This window comes from Oncorhynchus keta, unplaced genomic scaffold (genome assembly GCF_023373465.1).
Source record: "Oncorhynchus keta strain PuntledgeMale-10-30-2019 unplaced genomic scaffold, Oket_V2 Un_contig_540_pilon_pilon, whole genome shotgun sequence".
Classification (NCBI taxonomy): Eukaryota; Metazoa; Chordata; class Actinopteri; order Salmoniformes; family Salmonidae; genus Oncorhynchus; species Oncorhynchus keta.
Genome location: NW_026288272.1, coordinates 92,453 through 113,924, shown reverse-complemented (window position 1 = coordinate 113,924; position 21,472 = coordinate 92,453). Strand labels below are relative to the sequence as shown.

General features: G+C 44.0%; 1 protein-coding gene across 4 annotated transcripts in view; it reads right to left on the bottom strand.

The window, feature by feature from the left end:
• Positions 1–21,472, bottom strand: part of LOC127925282 (protein tyrosine phosphatase type IVA 3-like) — a 56,519-nt gene that overhangs the window by 27,141 nt on the left and 7,906 nt on the right. Inside the window, exon 1 of one of the 4 annotated variants that reach the window (XM_052510150.1) lies at positions 673–914. The exons of 2 other annotated variants lie outside the window; for them this stretch is intronic. The gene's annotated coding sequence lies outside the window, so the exon portion shown is untranslated. Of the gene's footprint in view, positions 1–672; positions 915–21,472 lie in introns of those variants that run through there. One more of the 4 variants, XM_052510147.1, reaches the window with a different exon arrangement.

Sequence of the window (21,472 nt, the reverse complement as noted above, 5' to 3'; positions counted from 1 at the left end):
GATGAGGTTGCAGCCTACCGTTTAAATGTAATAAGGATGAGGTTGCTGCCTACCGTTTAAATGTAATAAGGATGAGGTTGCAGCCTACCGGTTAAATGTAATAAGGATGAGGTTGCAGCCTACCGTTTAAATGTAATAAGGATGAGGTTGCAGCCTACCGTTTAAATGTAATAAGGATGAGGTTGCAGCCTACCGTTTAAATGTAATAAGGATGAGGTTGCAGCCTACCGTTTAAATGCAATAAGGATGAGGTTGCAGCCTACCGTTTAAATGTAATAAGGATGAGGTTGCAGCCTACCGTTTAAATGTAATAAGGATGAGGTTGCAGCCTACCGTTTAAATGTAATAAGGATGAGGTTGCAGCCTACCGTTTAAATGTAATAAGGATGAGGTTGTAGCCTACCGTTTAAATGTAATAAGGATGAGGTTGCTGCCTAATTGAGGTAACGCGGACACACTGACAGTAATTCGATACAATCTATGGGGGCTTCGGCTTTACAGTTATTACTACACTATCTCCTTGCCAAAATAACTTCCCTCACTACCTCCTAACTGAACACACAGTAGCCGACTGTGAAGTAGAAAATACAACTGTTGAAGTCAACTGTATGTGGAAGTAAAAGTCCAGAGTAAAACTAGCACTCAGAGAAGCCACCGTATTGTACTGCTCACCTGAGACAACCTCTTTGACAAGAAAACATCCTCAAATAGACAAGAAGAGAAACAACAAGCAGTCTTCTTTAGATTCCTCCCTCACAGCTGAAGCACAAGAAGCATTTCATTCCTCTGTCACCACCAGGTTGATCAAGCTCATCAAACCCCAGGTCCTCCAAGGAGTCTCTCCAACCTGTTACTCTGCAGAGCTTCCCCTTCACACACTGAGCGTCCATCCACACTGCACACACCCGTGAGAAAGCTTATAGTAATCTAGGCAAATAAATCTTCACCACGCCTCTCCTCCTGTGGTCCCTCCCACAGGCTCTCTCTCCTCCTGTGGTCCCTCCCACAGGCTCTCTCTCCTCCTGTGGTCCCTCCCACAGGCTCTCTCTCCTCCTGTGGTCCCTCCCACAGGCTCTCTCTCCTCCTGTGGTCCCTCCCACAGGCTCTCTCTCCTCCTGTGGTCCCTCCCACAGGCTCTCTCTCCTCCTGTGGTCCCTCCCACAGGCTCTCTCTCCTCCTGTGGTCCCTCCCACAGGCTCCCTCCTCCCTCCCACAGGTCCCTCCCCTGTGGTCCCTCCCAGGCTCTCTCTCCTCCTGTGGTCCCTCCCACAGGCTCTCTCTCCTCCTGTGGTCCCTCCCACAGGCTCTCTCTCCTCCTGTGGTCCCTCCCACAGGCTCTCTCTCATCCTGTGGTCCCTCCCACAGGCTCTCTCTCATCCTGTGGTCCCTCCCACAGGCTCTCTCTCATCCTGTGGTCCCTCCCACAGGCTCTCTCTCATCCTGTGGTCCCTCCCACAGGCTCTCTCTCATCCTGTGGTCCCTCCCACAGGCTCTCTCTCATCCTGTGGTCCCTCCCACAGGCTCTCTCTCATCCTGTGGTCCCTCCCACAGGCTCTCTCTCTGCCATCTCTGTTCTGAACCAGTTGAGACTGCCCAGGTTTGTCATATGACACTGACAGCACTCAACTGTGAATGTCACAAACAAATGCATGTAATGCTCTAGGAGGCACAGAGAGTTGATCCATAAATATAGTGATGTTGGTTAGGGTTATGGGTTGTTCTGACTCCTGGGGGTGACTGTTAAATATAGTGAAGTTGGTTAGGGTTAACAGTCACCCCCATGAGTCAGAACAACCCATAACCTATGACCCTAACCAACTTCACTATATTTAACAGTCACCCCGAGGAGTCAGAACCCATAAACCTAACCAACTTCACTCTGTTCTCTCCCCTTTCCCTTAACTGTTAGTATACAGAAACATGTACCACCATCTACTCTGTTCTCTCCCCTTTCCCTTAACTGTTAGTATACAGAAACATGTACCACCATCTACTCTGTTCTCTCCCCTTTCCCTTAACTGTTAGTATACAGAAACATGTACCACCATCTACTCTTTTCTCTCCCCTTTCCCTTAACTGTTAGTATACAGAAACATAATGTACCACCATCTACTCTGTTCTCTCCCCTTTCCCTTAACTGTTAGTATACAGAAACATAATGTACCACCATCTACTCTGTTCTCTCCCCTTTCCCTTAACTGTTAGTATACAGAAACATAATGTACCACCATCTACTCTGTTCTCTCCCTTTCCCTTAACTGTTAGTATACAGAAACATAATGTACCACCATCTACTCTGTTCTCTCCCCTTTCCCTTAACTGTTAGTATACAGAAACATAATGTACCACCATCTACTCTGTTCTCTCCCCTTTCCCTTAACTGTTAGTATACAGAAACATAATGTACCACCATCTACTCTGTTCTCTCCCCTTTCCCTTAACTGTTAGTATACAGAAACATAATGTACCACCATCTACTCTGTTCTCTCCCCTTTCCCTTAACTGTTAGTATACAGAAACATAATGTACCACCATCTACTCTGTTCTCTCCCTTTCCCTTAACTGTTAGTATACAGAAACATAATGTACCACCATCTACTCTGTTCTCTCCCTTTCCCTTAACTGTTAGTATACAGAAACATAATGTACCACCATCTACTCTGTTCTCTCCCCTTTCCCTTAACTGTTAGTATACAGAAACATAATGTACCACCATCTACTCTGTTCTCTCCCCTTTCCCTTAACTGTTAGTATACAGAAACATAATGTACCACCATCTACTCTGTTCTCTCCCCTTTCCCTTAACTGTTAGTATACAGAAACATAATGTACCACCATCTACTCTGTTCTCTCCCCTTTCCCTTAACTGTTAGTATACAGAAACATGTACCACCATCTACTCTGTTCTCTCCCCTTTCCCTTAACTGTTAGTATACAGAAACATAATGTACCACCATCTACTCTGTTCTCTCCCCTTTCCCTTAACTGTTAGTATACAGAAACATAATGTACCACCATCTACTCTGTTCTCTCCCCTTTCCCTTAACTGTTAGTATACAGAAACATAATGTACCACCATCTACTCTGTTCTCTCCCCTTTCCCTTAACTGTTAGTATACAGAAACATAATGTACCACCATCTACTCTGTTCTCTCCCCTTTCCCTTAACTGTTAGTATACAGAAACATAATGTACCACCATCTACTCTGTTCTCTCCCCTTTCCCTTAACTGTTAGTATACAGAAACATAATGTACCACCATCTACTCTGTTCTCTCCCCTTTCCCTTAACTGTTAGTATACAGAAACATGTACCACCATCTACTCTGTTCTCTCCCCTTTCCCTTAACTGTTAGTATACAGAAACATAATGTACCACCATCTACTCTACTGTTCTCTCCTTTCCCTTAACTGTTAGTATACAGAAACATGTACCACCATCTACTCTGTTCTCTCCCCTTTCCCTTAACTGTTAGTATACAGAAACATAATGTACCACCATCTACTCTGTTCTCTCCCCTTTCCCTTAACTGTTAGTATACAGAAACATGTACCACCATCTACTCTGTTCTCTCCTTTCCCTTAACTGTTAGTATACAGAAACATGTACCACCATCTACTCTGTTCTCTCCCTTTCCCTTAACTGTTAGTATACAGAAACATAATGTACCACCATCTACTCTGTTCTCTCCCCTTTCCCTTAACTGTTAGTATACAGAAACATAATGTACCACCATCTACTCTGTTCTCTCCCCTTTCCCTTAACTGTTAGTATACAGAAACATAATGTACCACCATCTACTCTGTTCTCTCCCCTTAACTGTTAGTATACAGAAACATAATGTACCACCATCTACTCTGTTCTCTCCCCTTTCCCTTAACTGTTAGTATACAGAAACATAATGTACCACCATCTACTCTGTTCTCTCCCCTTTCCCTTAACTGTTAGTATACAGAAACATAATGTACCACCATCTACTCTGTTCTCTCCCCTTTCCCTTAACTGTTAGTATACAGAAACATAATGTACCACCATCTACTCTGTTCTCTCCCCTTTCCTTAACTGTTAGTATACAGAAACATAATGTACCACCATCTACTCTGTTCTCTCCCCTTTCCCTTAACTGTTAGTATACAGAAACATAATGTACCACCATCTACTCTGTTCTCTCCCTTTCCCTTAACTGTTAGTATACAGAAACATAATGTACCACCATCTACTCTGTTCTCTCCCCTTTCCCTTAACTGTTAGTATACAGAAACATGTACCACCATCTACTCTGTTCTCAAACCCATCCCCTTTCCCTTAACTGTTAGTATACAGAAACATAATGTACCACCATCTACTCTGTTCTCTCCCTTAACTGTTAGTATACAGAAACATGTACCACCATCTACTCTGTTCTTCTCCTTTCCCTTTCTACCAGCTTAACTGTTAGTATACAGAAACATGTACCACCATCTACTCTGTTCTCTCCCCTTTCCCTTAACTGTTAGTATACAGAAACATGTACCACCATCTACTCTGTTCTCTCCCATGTCTTTCCCTTAACTGTTAGTATAAGAAACATGTACCACCATCTACTCTGTTCTCTCCTTTCCCTTAACTGTTAGTATACTCGAAACATAATGTCCCACCATCTACTCTGTTCTCTCCCCTTTCCCTTAACTGTTAGTATACAGAAACATAATGTACCACCATCTAACTCTGTTCTCTCCGGGCGCTTTCCCTTAACTGTTAGTATACGGGCGCTCATGTACCACCATCTACTCTGTTCACGGGCGCTCTTGTCCTTTCTACTGTTAGTATACAGAAACATAATGTACCACCATCTACTCTGTTCTCTCCCCTTTCCCTTAACTGCTCGTATACCGATACATGTACCACCATGGGACATCTCTCTTCAAGCTCAATCAAACCCATAGTGGCGCTAGCTAGCTGACAGAAACCTGTGGCGGCTGAACAAAGGGGCTTGACGGGCTATTTCTGTGTAGCTGCCAGCACGCCAGCCAAGGACTTTAATGGAGCCCACAGGTCAGCCATTCCTATAAGAGCATTAACTGTGGCTCTAGTCCCAAATGGAACCCTACTCCCTATCGGGCCTGGTCAAAGGTCGCGCACTATATAAGGGAATGGGGTGGCATTTGGGACTCAGACAGTGTGACTGTGGGTCAGGTGGGGAATGAAAGGACTACAGCTACTGACTGGCTCATAAATAACATCACACATGAGTCAGACTTCTATCTGCAGCAATGAAGCAGTGTTATTGATGGGCTGTTTCATTGTCATTGCTGCAGAGTGTGAGCGGAGCTGAGTGGTCGGAAATCACACTCCTCGCTCACGGGCGCTCCATGTCCTTTCTAACCGCTACGCTAGAAAACGCTCACGGGCGCTCCATGTCCTTTCTAACCGCTAGAAAACGCTCCTCGCTCACGGGCGCTCCATGTCCTTTCTAACCGCTCCGCTAGAAAACGCTCCTCGTTCACGGGCGCTCCATGTCCTTTCTAACCGCTAGTTCACGGGCGCTCCATGTCCTTTCTATCCGCTACGCTAGAAAACGCTCCTCGCTCACGGGCGCTCCATGTCCTTTCTAACTAACGCTAGAAAACGCTCCTCGCTCACGGGCGCTCCATGTCCTTTCTAACCTATCCGCTCACGGGCGCTCCAAAACGCTCCTCGTTCACGGGCGCTCCATGTCCTTTCTAACCTATCCGCTAGAAAACGCTCCTCGTTCACGGGCGCTCCATGTCCTTTCTAACCGCTCCGCTAGAAAACGCTCCTCGCTCACGGGCGCTCCATGTCCTTTCTAACCGCTAGAAAACGCTCCTCGCTCACGGGCGCTCCATGTCCTTTCTAACCGCTCCGCTAGAAAACGCTCCTCGCTCACGGGCGCTCCATGTCCTTTCTAACCGCTAGAAAACGCTCCTCGCTCACGGGCGCTCCATGTCCTTTCTAACCGCTAGAAAACGCTCCTCGCTCACGGGCGCTCCATGTCCTTTCTAACCGCTAGAAAACGCTCCTCGCTCACGGGCGCTCCATGTCCTTTCTAACCGCTAGAAAACGCTCCTCGCTCACGGGCGCTCCATGTCCTTTCTAACCGCTCCGCTAGAAAACGCTCCTCGCTCACGGGACATTTTTAAAAACGCAGCTCCAAATTCGTTCTATTCATTAATTAATATATTAATATATATATATTAATATATATATATTAATATATATATTAATATATATATTAATATATAAATATATAGTTCAATGTCTGATGTAACTACGGCCCATGTCATTTTAGATTTTTGTAGTATTTGGACATTTCTGTTTTTAAAAGTAAATGTGCTGTTTTGTTCAGTTATTTTCCTTAAGTGTAATCTCTTTAATATATATATATATATATATATATATATATTTTTTTTTTTAACCAACACCCATCTATTTGTGACTACATGGACCGACCATTTGCTTTTGAAGTATTGAAACCATATAATTTGAATGAAAATAATTTAAAAGGTGTAAAAGGTGACTAAGAACCGCTCATCATTTGAAAACAGGCCACGTGTCGTATTAAACGGCATAGAAACACTGTAAATAGGTCAGTAGTCACTAGTAGACTACAAATGCATGCTGGGCCGGGCAGGCCCTGAGCTGGTGAAGTGAGCGTTACTGGAGCGGGTGAAAGGCTGACGCTCCAGCCGTTGGGAAAGTTGCTCCAGCTCCACTCACATACTCTGCATTACCGCTGTTACAACACCCTGCTCCACCTCTTATGATTTTTAACAGACTTTAGGTGTGTTATTTGTCACGAATAGTCCAGTCTGTTGGAGTACTAACAATAGTCCAGGATCAGGCTAGCTAGCTACATCACCAGTATACCATGCTCCAGTCCAGGATCAGGCTAGCTAGCTAGCTACATTACCAGTATACCATGCTCCAGTACAGGATCAGACTAGCTAGCTACATCACCAGTATACCATGTTCCAGTCCAGGATCAGGCTCGCTAGCTAGCTACATCACCAGTATACCATGCTCCAGTCCAGGATCAGGCTAGCCAGCTAGATCACCAGTATACCATTCTCCAGTCCAGGATCACTGTTCCAATAACAGCCTTACTGTAGCCTAGCCAAACACCACTCCTTTATCTAATGTTGTTATGTGTCTATTCCGGTCTCACCTGAAAACAGTAGCCTATAATATCTATCAGGGCTGTTGTTGTTCTAAGTAGGAGGGAGATTTACAGGGCCTCCTGTGGAGTAAAACCATTTCAGCCTATCAAGAGGTAGGAAGCCCTGCTGAGTAGCTGAAACTGGGCCAAAGGTTGCTTACCAAATAGCGCCCTATCTACTATGACGGGCCCTGGTCAAAAGTAGTGCACTATAAAGGGAATAGGGTGTCATTTGGGATACAGACCAAGTCTGAGCCTTGCCAGAGGACCAGATATTATGTATATGATTACTCATATAGAGTCACACACACACTCTCACCAGCCCAACCCCCCTACACACACACATCACAGTGACACTCACCAGCCCAAACACGAGACCCGAATCTTAGAGACCAGTTCGATGTTTGTAGCAGGGACAGAGCGGCAAGCTGTGGTCCTTCCTCCTTTGAGGAGCAGGTACACAGAGTTTTAAACCCAGAGTGCCGAGCAGCTTCAGGAGATGCAGACCAAACAGACCACACCTGGATTTGAGGTTTGAGAAGTCAATTGGTTGGTTTGTAAGTCTTCAGCTTCCATCTTCAGCTTCCATTAAAACTAGCACTTGATAACTGACTAAATGAATCAGGATACTATAGACAACAGCAACACATCACAGACAACAGAACAACAATTCCTCATAGCCTAATTTCTCTCTCTCCACAATGGCTTATCTCTCCACTCTCCTTAATGGCTTCTCACCTGTACACACAGTCTAATCCTTCATACACAGGGCCAGTGTGTTACAAAACTAGACTTTAACAGCTCTGTCTCTGGATAGGCCTAAATATAGTGCCCAGTGATCCCGGAGGAGGGCAAGCCTTTATCTGTTTGTTGTTGGCTTTATACTTGGGTTATGAAGTCATGCCGTGGCTCAGTAAAGGATGTAGCTTGGCCAAGCTTATTAGCTACTACATTGACTGTCAACCACAACAAGCTGGGATTTAAAAAACTATTAAGCTTAGCAGTTTGAGGCCTCAAATAGACCTCAGGGTTGACTTAGTAAACACAAGATTTATTATAAAAAGCTATTTAGGCCTAGGTATTGTAGGCCCACTACTTTAGAGTCAGTGATGCACAACTCAAACAGCCGTATCGGCCAGATATCCACAACAACTAGAGGGCACGGCGGTGAGGCTAGACTTCTCCATTGTTGTTGTCACGCAGACTGACTAGATGACTGGTAAACATGTCCACACGGTATCCTAGCAGCCAGGCCACAGAGGCCAGAGCATCATTCTGAGAAGTCTTCAGAAGGCTTGGGCTGTCCTCCGAGGACGTTAATTGGATGATTATGTGGCTGGAATGGACGATCACATGACTACACTGGGTAGACAGAGATCACAGAGAGCAGAACAGGTCAATCAAATGTATATATAAAGCCCATTTTACATCAGCCGATGTCACAATGTGCTGTACAGAAACCCAGCCTAAAACCCCAAACAGCAAGCAATGCAGATGTAGAAGCACGGTGGCTAGGAAAAACTCCCTAGAAAGGCCAAAAACTAGGAAGAGGAACTAGAGAGGAACCAGGCTATGAAGGTGGCCAGTCCTCTTCGGGATGTTCCGGGTGGAGATTATTACTATTACTATTATAACTATTATTAGTACTGTTGTACATGACCAAGATGTTCAAACGTTCATAGATGACCAGCAGGGTCAAATAATAATAATCACAGGGTGCAACAGGTCAGCACCTCAGGAGTAAATGTCAGTTGGCTTTTCATAGCTGTTCATTCAGAGTTAGGTGCGTTTAGAGAGAGTCAAAACACTGATTACTTGTTGTGAACAACATGAAAGACATTGAGTGACATGATGTTACTGTATTGATACAGCTCATGATGCAGGCTATACGGTACGGACCCCTAGTTCTAATGATCAGTCTCTACATCAATCACCGTGGTGAAGGAACTAACTAGGTTTGGGAATTGCCAGGGACCTCACGATACGGAGGTGCCGATTCTATATGGATTTCGATTTGATACTGAGATTTTATTCAGATTCATGCTCACCATACAGTACCAAGTCAAAAGTTTGGACACACCTACTCATTCAAATGTTTTTCTTTATTTTTACTAACCGACTTGCCAAGTTACATAAAAGGTTAAAAAAAAAAATTATACAAAAATAAATAAACTCAGCGAAAAAAGTAATGTCCCTTTTTCAGGACCCTGTCGTTCAAAAGATAATTCGTAAAAATCAAAATAACTTCACAGATCTTCATTGTAAAGGGTTTAAACACTGTTTCCCATGCTTGTTCAATGAACCATAAACAATTAATGAACATGCAACTGGAACAGTCGTTTAGACACTAACAGCTTACAGACGGTAGACAATTAAGGTCACCGTTATGAAAACTTAGGACACTAAAGAGGCCTTTCTACTGACTGAAAAACACCAAAAGAAAGACGTGCCTTAGGCATGCTGCAAGGAGGCATGAGGACTGCAGATGTGGCCATGGAAATAAATTGCAATGTCCGTACTGTGAGACGCCTAAGACACCGCTACAGGGAGACAGGACAGACAGCTGATTGTCCTCGCAGTGGCAGACCACATGTAACAACACCTGCACAGGATCGGTACATCCGAACATCACACCTGCGGGACAGGTACAGCATGGCAACAACAACTGACCGAGTTACACCAGGAATGCACAATCCCTCCATCAGTGCTCAGACTGTCCGCAATAGGCTGAGAGAGCCTGGACTGAGGGCTTGTAGGCCTGTTGTAAGGCAGGTCCTCACCAGACATCACCGGCAACGACATCTAACTAAGTAGGTCAACTAAATAAAATCATTAGGTACATTCCACCAAAAGGTTTTGTGGAGAAAATAAATGTCAGGGGGGTTGTGTGTGTGTGTGTGGGGGGGGGTCCCCAACAAATAATAATCAAGGGGAAATCATTCAGGTCAGGTGAGAGGGATATCACAGCATGTAGGACAAGGGCTACGTCCCAAAGGTTTATAAAAAAAATATATACAAAAAAATATACAAAACAATTATAATAAAAATCGGTCATTCTGCCCCTGAACAAGGCAGTTAACCCACTGTTCCTAGGCTGCCATTGAAAATAAGAATTAGTTCTTAACTGACTTGCCAAGTTAAATAAAAGGTAAATTAAAAAAAGTTGTGTTACTATATAGGGAATAGGGTCCCCATAGGGCTCTGGTTAAAAGTAGTGCACTATATAGTAAATAGGGTGTGATTTGGGACATACACAAGGTATCAAAGTTGATAAGTTGGGTTGGAATTCTGTAGCAGTCTGTCGGCATTACAGGCGTTTCCCCAGGTGGGTCAAGCCTTGGTAAGAACAGAGCAGGTCTGCTGCGTTTGACAGGATGGGAGATGTGTGTTGGACACCAGCATTGTTGTGACACTACACTCCAGAGTGTCTTCACAGTGAGTACTGTAGTCAGGGCCCTCGCAGACACCTGCTGTCTATATTTAACACCACCAGCTGTTATCTAATACATTTAGCCTGGGCTTGGCTGCAACCAAGAGTAGCCAGGCAGCGTTGGATAACTCCGGGAGCTAGCTGGGGTCGCTTGTTTTGAAACCCGAGACCCCTCCTCTGGTCCAAAAACAAAGTCAAACAGGAAGAAGATTGCAGATTTAAAAAAGACACTGAACATAAAATGGAGCATCATTGATACGTTTCAGAGGAGGCCATTTTAGAACTCGTCTGGCGTCCTTGTGATGGGAGTGTCTTCTGGAGTACACTACCACACCTTGTTATGTCATTATATTTGGTTGTTAATAAGGTCGATGTACTGCACATGTATCACTCCATTTGTTACACTACAACTCTGAACATTTAGTCTGGACTACACGTCTAGGGTAATGAATGGTACCAGACACGGAATAGCTACATTAGGCTGGACTACACGTCTAGGGTAATGAATGGTACCAGACATGGAATAGCTACATTAGTCTGGACTACACATCTAGGGTAATGAATGGTACCAGACATGGAATAGCTACATTAGTCTGGACTACACATCTAGGGTAATGAATGGTACCAGACATGGAATAGCTACATTAGTCTGGACTACACATCTAGGGTAATGAATGGTACAAGACATGGAATAGCTACATTAGTCTGGACTACACATCTAGGGTAATGAATGGTACAAGACATGGAATAGCTACATTAGTCTGGACTACACATCTAGGGTAATGAATGATACAAGACATGAAATAGGCTTACTGATAGCAAATATTTAAAATTTCAGTTTGCCCAACTTATCTACCCCCCGCCTGCCGATAGCACTTTCATGTGGTCAGGTCATGGGAGTGCATTGCGCAACTGTAAAGGTCAAACTGACAAAAACAAACACAATGACGCACCCTGGGATACCCTACACCCTGGAGAAGGCGGAGCCTAGAAGACAACGATCTTGGCAACCTAGCTTTAGGTGGAAAGGTTATATACACCACAGCAGTACCATTTACATCAATGGGCATGCCCGATTTGTGGTATCAAATCAATTATATATATATATATATATGAGGCCTCATTTCAAACCGGGGGCTTCCAGAATGTGCCAATACAGGTAACATACATATGCAAGGTTAACTAGGCCTGCTCTCGTTTAATTAGAATGGGGGCCGTCCTCATTTAATTGATCAGTCACGACTAACCCATAAGAAACCACTTTGCTGACCAATTAGATATGTGCTTTCTCTTCTCCGTGCATAAAGTAGCTCTTTGATCGCCAGGTTCTCTGACTACAGGGTTAAATCAAGCCCTCTAAGAAATATTATGTAACCTCGGTTCTTAGAAAGTCAAAGGAAACTTCTCCATTAGAAACTTCTCTGTTAGAAAGGAACGGGTTATGGAAGGTCAGATTGCACAATTACTGTACAATCGCAGAGCAACAGACTAGAAGGACAGGGACTTTGTTATATCGGTAGGTCATTGATTCATACAGAGAGAGAGAGAGAGAGAGAGAGAGAGAGAGAGCCCTGAGACTCTGATATATCCCAACATGATAAAAACTGTGATAGCTGGTAAAGTAAAACTTCCTTTTGAGATGAAGGGCTATTCTTGACCTCATGGGAATCCTTTGTTGTACGTCAGAAATCAAGGTCAAGTGCATGTATAAACAGCCAGCCTGTCAGACCCCAAGGAGGAGGAGATCTGTCACTATAGTGACTCCTAAAGGGATAGTACAGCTGGTATGCATCCTGCCAGGTCACTCCCCTGCAGGCACATGTGATCATACATGTGATCATACAAAATCCTGGCTCTTTTTAGATTTGACATCAAATCCATTATTAATGTTTACATAGAGTTTTACTCATTTCATATGTAGATAGTGTATTCTACTGTATTATTATTTAGTCAATGCCACTCCGACATGTCTCATTATATTTATACATTTCTTCATTCCATTCTTTTACTTTTAGATGTGTGTGTATTGTTTTGAATTATTTGATACTACTGCACTGTTGGAGCTAGGAACACCAACATTTCTCTACGCCCGCAATAACATTGGCTAAATATGTGTATGTGACCAATAAAATGTGATTTTATTGTACCCCACACACCATTGCTACCCTCTTGGCCAGGTCTCCCTTGTAAAAGAGGTCTTCTGACCTTAATGGGACTTCCTGGTTGGATAAAGGTTAAATAAATCCGTTTTAAAAAACACACCCAGGATTACCCGAAGACGTGTGTACACAGTGTAACCTTGGAATCACCTCAGTGAGTGCGGTCATCAAATATCTAGCTAATGCGTTCAGCTGAGTGGACTAGATGAACTGCTCTGTATGGAAAGTGGACGTAAGTATGAGTAATATAATCACTGAGATAACATGAGCTCATCCTTTTTTCCCCTTGGTTGGCTCACATGGTCAGAGGAGGCAACCAACCAGAGAGATTCATTATCTTTATATGACATCATCACTGTTGTTATTGCTGCCAATAGGTCCTCTCCACCTGTGGCATCTGCAAGCCTCGGCGAGCAACTACAGTCTGGTAAAAAAAAGTAGGCCTACAAGGCTTCTGGCTATGGGGACTTGTGTGTGTCATACACATCTATAAAAAGGCCATAGGGAATAGGATGGATTTCTCCCGGAAAGCTACGTGCTTGATGTGGCTTCTACACAAAACCCCACCCACTCCAATACTGTTTTCTCTTAGAGCGGGGAGTCCTACGGAGGACATACCAGCTTCCAGAAATAGGATGAATGGCTTTTTTCCCCAAAAGAGCCCACTCTAAAGACCAATGTCAGCCAGAGTGGCACACTGGTTAATTTAGCTGAACTAAGGGTAACCCACAAGAAAGCTGCACTCTCATGTAGAGAAACAGGAACAGATTGCTCTACTATCTCTGCTCTGTCTGATGTACTTGCTCAACTCTGAGCCAGTCACAGATCTATGGTTTAGACATGGGGTAGGCTACGTACCAAATGGCACTCTATTCCCTCTAACTTTTGACCAGACACACACGCACGCACACACAACAGGTCAAATGTTTTAGGACACCTACTCATTCAAGGGTTTTTCTTTATTTGTACTATTTTCTACATTGTAGAATAGTAGTGAAGACATCAACACTATGAAATAACACATATGGAATCATGTAGTAACCCAAAAAAGTGCTAAAGAAATCTAAATCTATTTTATATTTGAGATTCTTCAAATAGCCACATTTTGCCTTGATGACAACTTTGCACACTCTTGGCATTCTCTCAACCAGCTTCATGAGGTAGTCACCTGAAATCCATTTAAATTAATAAGTGTGCCTTCTTAAAAGTCAATTTGTGGCATTTCTTTCCTTCTTAATGTGTTAGAGCCAATCAGTTGTGTTGTGACAAGGTATACAGAATATAGTAGAGGTCGGCCGATGAAACGGAATGGCCGAGATTAATTAGGGCCGATTTTACATTTTCATAACAATCGGTAATCAGCATTTTTGGACACTGATCGTGGCTGGTTACATTGCACTCCATGAGGAGACTGCGTGTCAGGCTGACTACCTGTTATGCGAGTGCAGCAAGGAGCCACGGTAAGGTGCTAGCAGGCATTAAAAGTGTCTTATAAAAAAACAATCTTAACATAATCACTAGTTAACTACACATGGTTGATGATATTACTAGTTTATCTAGCTTGTCCTGCGTTGCATTTAATCGATGCGGTGCCTGTCAATATATCATTGAATCACAACCTACTTGGGTGATTTAACAAGTGCATTCGCGAAAAAAGCACTGTCGTTGCACCAATGTGTACCTTAGCATAAACATCAACGCCTTTCTTAAAATCAATACACAATTATATATATTTTATATAACCTGCATATTTAGTTAATATTGCCTGCTAACATGAATTTCTTAACTTGGGAAATTGTGTCACTTCTCTTGCGTTCTGTGCGTCTGAGTCAGGGTATATGCAGCAGTTTGGGCCGCCTGGCTCGTTGCGAACTGTGTGAAGACTATTTCTTCCTAACAAAGACAGCCAACTTTGCCAAACGAGGGATGATTTAACCGGTTACTCCTACCCCCTACTTTTTCGAACATTCTGTTAAAAATCGCGCAACATTTCAGCACCCTGCTGCTCATGCCAGGAATATAGTATATGCATATGATTAGTATGTGTGGATAGAAAACACTCAGACGTTTATAAAACTGGTTAAATCACGGCTGTGACTATAACAGAACGTGCGTTTCATCGAAAAGCGCAGGAAAATCTGATCACTGAAAATTGGAAAATATATCAATGCGCCACTTGCATGAATTGTCTATGGGAAAGCAAATTACCTGGAGCCGAGATTGCAATTCCTACAGCTTCCACACGATGTCAACAGTCTTGTCATTTGCCTAGGCTTTGTTTCTTGGTCAAACGAAGAAGAGACAGCCGATTTCTTCAGGTCTCGGACCGGATATTTTGGTTGAGATTTACCCGGACATTATTTCCAGACGTACCCCTATAGAATATACATCGCCTCGTGATCAATTTGATCGCTTATTAACGTTTACTAATACCTAAAGTTGCATTACAAAAGTATTTCGAAGTGTTTTGTGAAAGTTTATCGTCGACTTTTTTTAATTTAAAAAAATGACGTTACGTTATAAGACGCTATTTTTTTCCGTTTATCACAGTCTTCATAGATCGATATCTAGGCTATATATGGACCGATTTAATCGGAAAAAAGACCCAATAGTGATTATGGGACATCTAGGAGTGCCAACAAAGAAGATGGTCAAAGGTAATGAATGTTTTATATTTTATTTGTGCGGTTTGTGTAGCGCCGACTATGCTAATTATTTTGTTTACGTCCCCTGCGGGTCTTTTGGGGTGTTACATGCTATCAGATAATAGCTTCTCATGCTTTCGCCGAAAAGCATTTTAAAAATCTGACTTGTTGCCTGGATTCACAACGAGTGTAGCTTTAATTCAATACCCTGCATGTGTATTTTAATGAACGTTTGAGTTTTAACTAGTACTATTAGCATTTAGCGTAGCGCATTCGCATTTCCAGATGTCTAGATGGGACGCCTGCGTGTCAGGTAGGAGCAAGAGGTTAACAAAAGCGCATTTGTGTGGAGGAGGAGGAGGTGGTGTTATGGTGTGGGTGAACGGATGATCTCCGCACGTGTATTTCCCACTGTAAAGCATGGAGGAGGAGGTGTTATGGTGCTTTGCTGGTGATACTGTCTGATTTATTTAGAATTCAAGGCACACTTAACCAGCATGGCTTACCACAGCATTCTGCAGCAACACTCCATCCCATTTGGTTTGGGCTTAGTGGGACTATCATTTGTTTTTCAACAGAACAATGACCCAATACACCTCGAAGGCTGTGTAAGGGCTATTTTACCAAGGAGGAGAGTGATGAGTGCTGCATCAGATGACCTGGCCTCCACAATCCACCGACCTCAACCAAATTGAGATGGTTTGAGATGAGTCGGACCGCAGAGTGAAACAAAAGCAGCCAACAAGTGCTCAGCATATGTGGGAACTCTCAAAACTGTTGGAAAAGCATCTAGGTAAAGCTGGTTAAGAGAATGCCAAGAGGCAAAGGCTGGCTATTTGAAGAATATCAAATATAAAATATATTTTGAATTGTTTTAACACTTTTTTGGTTACTACGTGATTCCATGTTATTTCATAGTTTTGATGGTCACTATTATTCTACAATGTAGAAAATAGTAAAAATAAAGAAAAACCCTGGAATGAGAAAGTGTTCTAAAACGTTTGACCAGTGGTGCGTATATAGGGAAAAGAGTGCCATTTGGGACGCAGGCAAGGCACACATATTGGAAGAGGGTTAGACCTACCAGTGAATCTTAAGAACCTCAGCAAAATGGTATTTATAACATGATAAGGCTGAATTTATTTCCTGGAAATACTTGGCTATATAGTAGGCAGAAGTTGCTAGGAGCAACACGGCCCAGTAGGAAGATGTTGCTAGGAGCAACACGGCCCAGTAGGAAGATGTTGCTAGGAGCAACACGGTCTGTAGCTTTCAAATTCCCATGGTAAATCTATCATCACGGGACATGTTGAGCTTGACACAAGGCAACAAATACACATGCACACTTGACTAATTCTTGCGCAATAGCTTTCAAGCATCTTCATTCCAACTTCCTTTTTTTATTGCATTTCCTGTTATGAGCAGGAAGCCAGCTGCTGCTGCAACTGAACTCTTTCATCCAGGCCACAACAGATCACATGAGGACTGGTGGCTCTGAAAGGTGGACCTGCTATAAGCCACAACTGAGACATACAGGATTGGTATTTTAGATATAAATAGGAGCCACAGGGTGTGGAACACCGGAACTGAATACCTCTTAACGCCCTGCTAGACATGAGGATTTCATAATGCATACTGCATACTTTCATACTGGTGTAAATGTCTTCTTCCTCTATCTTTAGAGAGTTGCCGCTCGTATTGAGTTGTCCTGGATTCAGATCAGACACCTCGTTGTTGCTGATCGATTGGACGTTAGGCTACAGTACTACAGGGGTTCACATGATCCATGGTGCTGCCAGCCTGCCTTTAGCCCGGTCCCACATCTGTTTGTGCTCTTACCAGCTCCATTGATGCCATTGTCAAGCCAAACATGACCATGAGTGACAAGAGGTTGGCATGATGGCACAAATAGACTGGCACTCAGGCTACCTGCCTTTCACCTCGGGTTCCCTTTTCAACGTCAACGTTAAGCAACTACTTCTCATCTTCAGCCTTGCTACCAATTACCTCAGACAACATCTAACAATGAACTTCTGTTTGGCATTCTGAATTCCACTCCGAATTGAAAGTCATGGGGAATTAGGCTACTGAAAGATTGGGGCTAAATATACCAACCAGGCTGCATTCACTTGGAAGCAAGAACTGTGTAGAACTAGGTAACTTACAGTACACATTCCCTGGGTTATTTAACACTGTGTAGAACTAGGGGACTAGCAGTACACATGCCCTGGGTTATTTAACACTGTGTAGAACTAGGTGACTAGCAGTACACATGCCCTGGGTAATTTAACACTGCGTAGAACTAGCAGTACACATGCCCTGGGTTATTTAACACTGCGTAGAACTAGGGGACTAGCAGTACACATGCCCTGGGTTATTTAACACTGCGTAGAACTAGGGGACTAGCAGTACACATGCCCTGGGTAATTTAACACTGCGTAGAACTAGGGGACTAGCAGTACACATGCCCTGGGTTATTTAACACTGCGTAGAACTAGGGGACTAGCAGTACACATGCCCTGGGTTATTTAACACTGCGTAGAACTAGGGGACTAGCAGTACACATGCCCTGGGTTATTTAACACTGCGTAGAACTAGCAGTACACATGTCCTGGGTAATTTAACACTGCGTAGGACTAGCAGTACACATGTCCTGGGTAATTTAACACTGCGTAGGACTAGGGGACTAGCAGTACACATGTTACCATGACTAGGGCTGTTACCGTGACGAGGGCTGTTACCGTGACGAGGGCTGTTACCGTGACGAGGGCTGTTACTATGACTAGGGCTGTTACTACGACTAGGGCTGTTACTACGACTAGGGCTGTTACTACGACTAGGGCTGTTACTACGACTAGGGCTGTTACTACGACTAGGGCTGTTACTATGACTAGGGCTGTTACTATGACTAGGGTTGGTAGGGCTGTTACTATGACTAGGGCTGTTACTATGACTAGGGTTGTTACTATGACTAGGGTTGGTAGGGCTGTTACTATGACTAGGGCTGTTACTATGACTAGGGTTGGTAGGGCTGTTACTATGACTAGGGTTGTTACTATGACTAGGGTTGGTAGGGCTGTTACTACGACTAGGGCTGTTACTACGACTAGGGCTGTTACTACGACTAGGGCTGTTACTATGACTAGGGCTGTTACTATGACTAGGGCTGTTACTATGACTAGGGCTGTTACTATGACTAGGGCTGTTACTATGACTAGGGCTGTTACTATGACTAGGGCTGTTACTATGACTAGGGCTGTTACTATGACTAGGGCTGTTACTATGACTAGGGCTGTTACTATGACTAGGGCTGTTACTATGACTAGGACTGTTACTATTACTAGGACTGTTACTATGACTAGGACTGTTACTATGACTAGGACTGTTACTATGACTAGGACTGTTACTATGACTAGGGCTGTTACTATGACTAGGGTTGTTACTATGATTAGGGCCGGTAGGGCTGTTACTATGACTAGGGCTGTTACTATGACTAGGGTTGTTACTATGACTAGGGCCGGTAGGGCTGTTACTATGACTAGGGCTGTTACTATGACTAGGGTTGGTAGGGCTGTTACTATGACTAGGGTTGTTACTATGACTAGGGCTGTTACTATGACTAGGGCTGTTACTATGACTAGGGCTGTTACTATGACTAGGGCTGTTACTATGACTAGGGCTGTTACTATTAGGGCTGTTACTATGACTAGGGCTGTTACTATGACTAGGGCTGTTACTATGACTAGGGCTGTTACTATGACTAGGGCTGTTACTATGACTAGGGCTGTTACTATGACTAGGGCTGTTACTATGACTAGGGCTGTTACTATGACTAGGGCTGTTACTATGACTAGGGCTGTTACTATGACTAGGGCTGTTACTATGACTAGGGCTGTTACTATGACTAGGGCTGTTACTATGACTAGGGCTGTTACTATGACTAGGGCTGTTACTATGACTAGGGCTGTTACTATGACTAGGGTTGGTAGGGCTGTTACTATGACTAGGGTTGTTACTATGACTAGGATTGTGTCTTTGGCTCCTCGACAACGAAAGAAAGTTGAGAACATGAGATAAATACTGGTTTCAATGGCATATAAGGAAGTGTTTATGAAAGAATCCCCATAACATTCCTATGCTAGTAACTCTAAGACATGCCTCATAAAATACCCCAAAACGTCCAGGTTTCAAACAAATACGTTTATGGTTAAATAGTTTCAAAATGTTGACTGCCAACGCTTAGATTGCAAGATTGGTGAAGTTGCGCAAATGGCAACTTCAGAAGGAACAGTGCCTCAGGTATTCAGTTTTCAAATCAATTTAATTGGATATTTTGGTTAATGGCCTTGGTGCCGTGGCAGATTGGGCACCGCTTGAACGCCATATGGCCTTGCCCCTAAAATCACTCAATTCAAGGCCTGGGCCTGTCATTTACAGTAGATTGCAGTAATCACATCTCACACGGGTTCAAATTTGCTAGCATTTTCCCACTACAATGACAATAACATCAGTCCAATCCATCTTACCTTTTCAGAGAAAAACAAACCTGCCAAAGACTGTTTGAAAAATCCTAACTCAAGTCAAGTGTCACTTTAGTTCCTCTTCCAGTCATCTCGAACTGCTGGAGTGTCACTGATAATACATAGGGCCTATGACCTACAATATAGATAGGTCAAACAGCCCCTAGCGCCATAAAATGTGGAAACTCGAGACAGAAATGGAAGTTCTGCGATCCTGGTACTAGTTAGCCTAGTTCTCTGGAGGAGAGAACGTGAGGTGATCCTGGTACTAGTTAGCCTAGTTCTCTGGAGGGGAGAACGTGAGGTGATCCTGGTACTAGTTAGCCCAGTTCTCTGGAGGGGAGAACGTGAGGTGATCCTGGTACTAGTTAGCCCAGTTCTCTGGAGGGGAGAACGTGAGGTGATCCTGGTACTAGTTAGCCCAGTTCTCTGGAGGAGAGAACGTGAGGTGATCCTGGTACTAGTTAGCCCAGTTCTCTGGAGGGGAGAACGTGAGGTGATCCTGGTACTAGTTAGCCTAGTTCTCTGGAGGGAGAACGTGAGGTGATCCTGGTACTAGTTAGCCCAGTTCTCTGGAGGGGAGAACGTGAGGTGATCCTGGTACTAGTTAGCCCAGTTCTCTGGAGGAGAGAACGTGAGGTGATCCTGGTACTAGTTAGCCTAGTTCTCTGGAGGGGAGAACCGTGAGGTGATCCTGGTACTAGTTAGCCTAGTTCTCTGGAGGGGAGACCGTGAGGTGATCCTGGTACTAGTTAGCCTAGTTCTCTGGAGGGGAACGTGAGGTGATCCTGGTACTAGTTAGCCTAGTTCTCTGGAGGGGAGAACGTGAGGTGATCCTGGTACTAGTTAGCCTAGTTCTCTGGAGGGGAACGTGAGGTGATCCTGGTACTAGTTACCCTAGTTCTCTGGAGGGAGAACGTGAGGTGATCCTGGTACTAGTTAGCCTAGTTCTCTGGAGGGGAGAACGTGAGGTGATCCTGGTACTAGTTAGCCTAGTTCTCTGGAGGGGAGAACTTGAGGTGATCCTGGTACTAGTTAGCCTAGTTCTCTGGAGGAGAGAACGTGAGGTGATCCTGGTACTAGTTAGCCTAGTTCTCTGGAGGGGAGAACGTGAGGTGATCCTGGTACTAGTTAGCCTAGTTCTCTGGAGGGGAGAACGTGAGGTGATCCTGGTACTAGTTAGCCTAGTTCTCTGGAGGGGAGAACGTGAGGTGATCCTGGTACTAGTTAGCCTAGTTCTCTGGAGGGGAGAACGTGAGGTGATCCTGGTACTAGTTAGCCTAGTTCTCTGGAGGGGAGAACGTGAGGTGATCCTGGTACTAGTTAGCCTAGTTCTCTGGAGGGGAGAACGTGAGGTGATCCTGGTACTAGTTAGCCTAGTTCTCTGGAGGGAGAACGTGAGGTGATCCTGGTACTAGTTAGCCTAGTTCTCTGGAGGGGAGAACTTGAGGTGATCCTTGTACTAGTTAGCCTAGTTCTCTGGAGGGGAGAACGTGAGGTGATCCTGGTACTAGTTAGCCTAGTTCTCTGGAGGAGAGAACGTGAGGTGATCCTGGTACTAG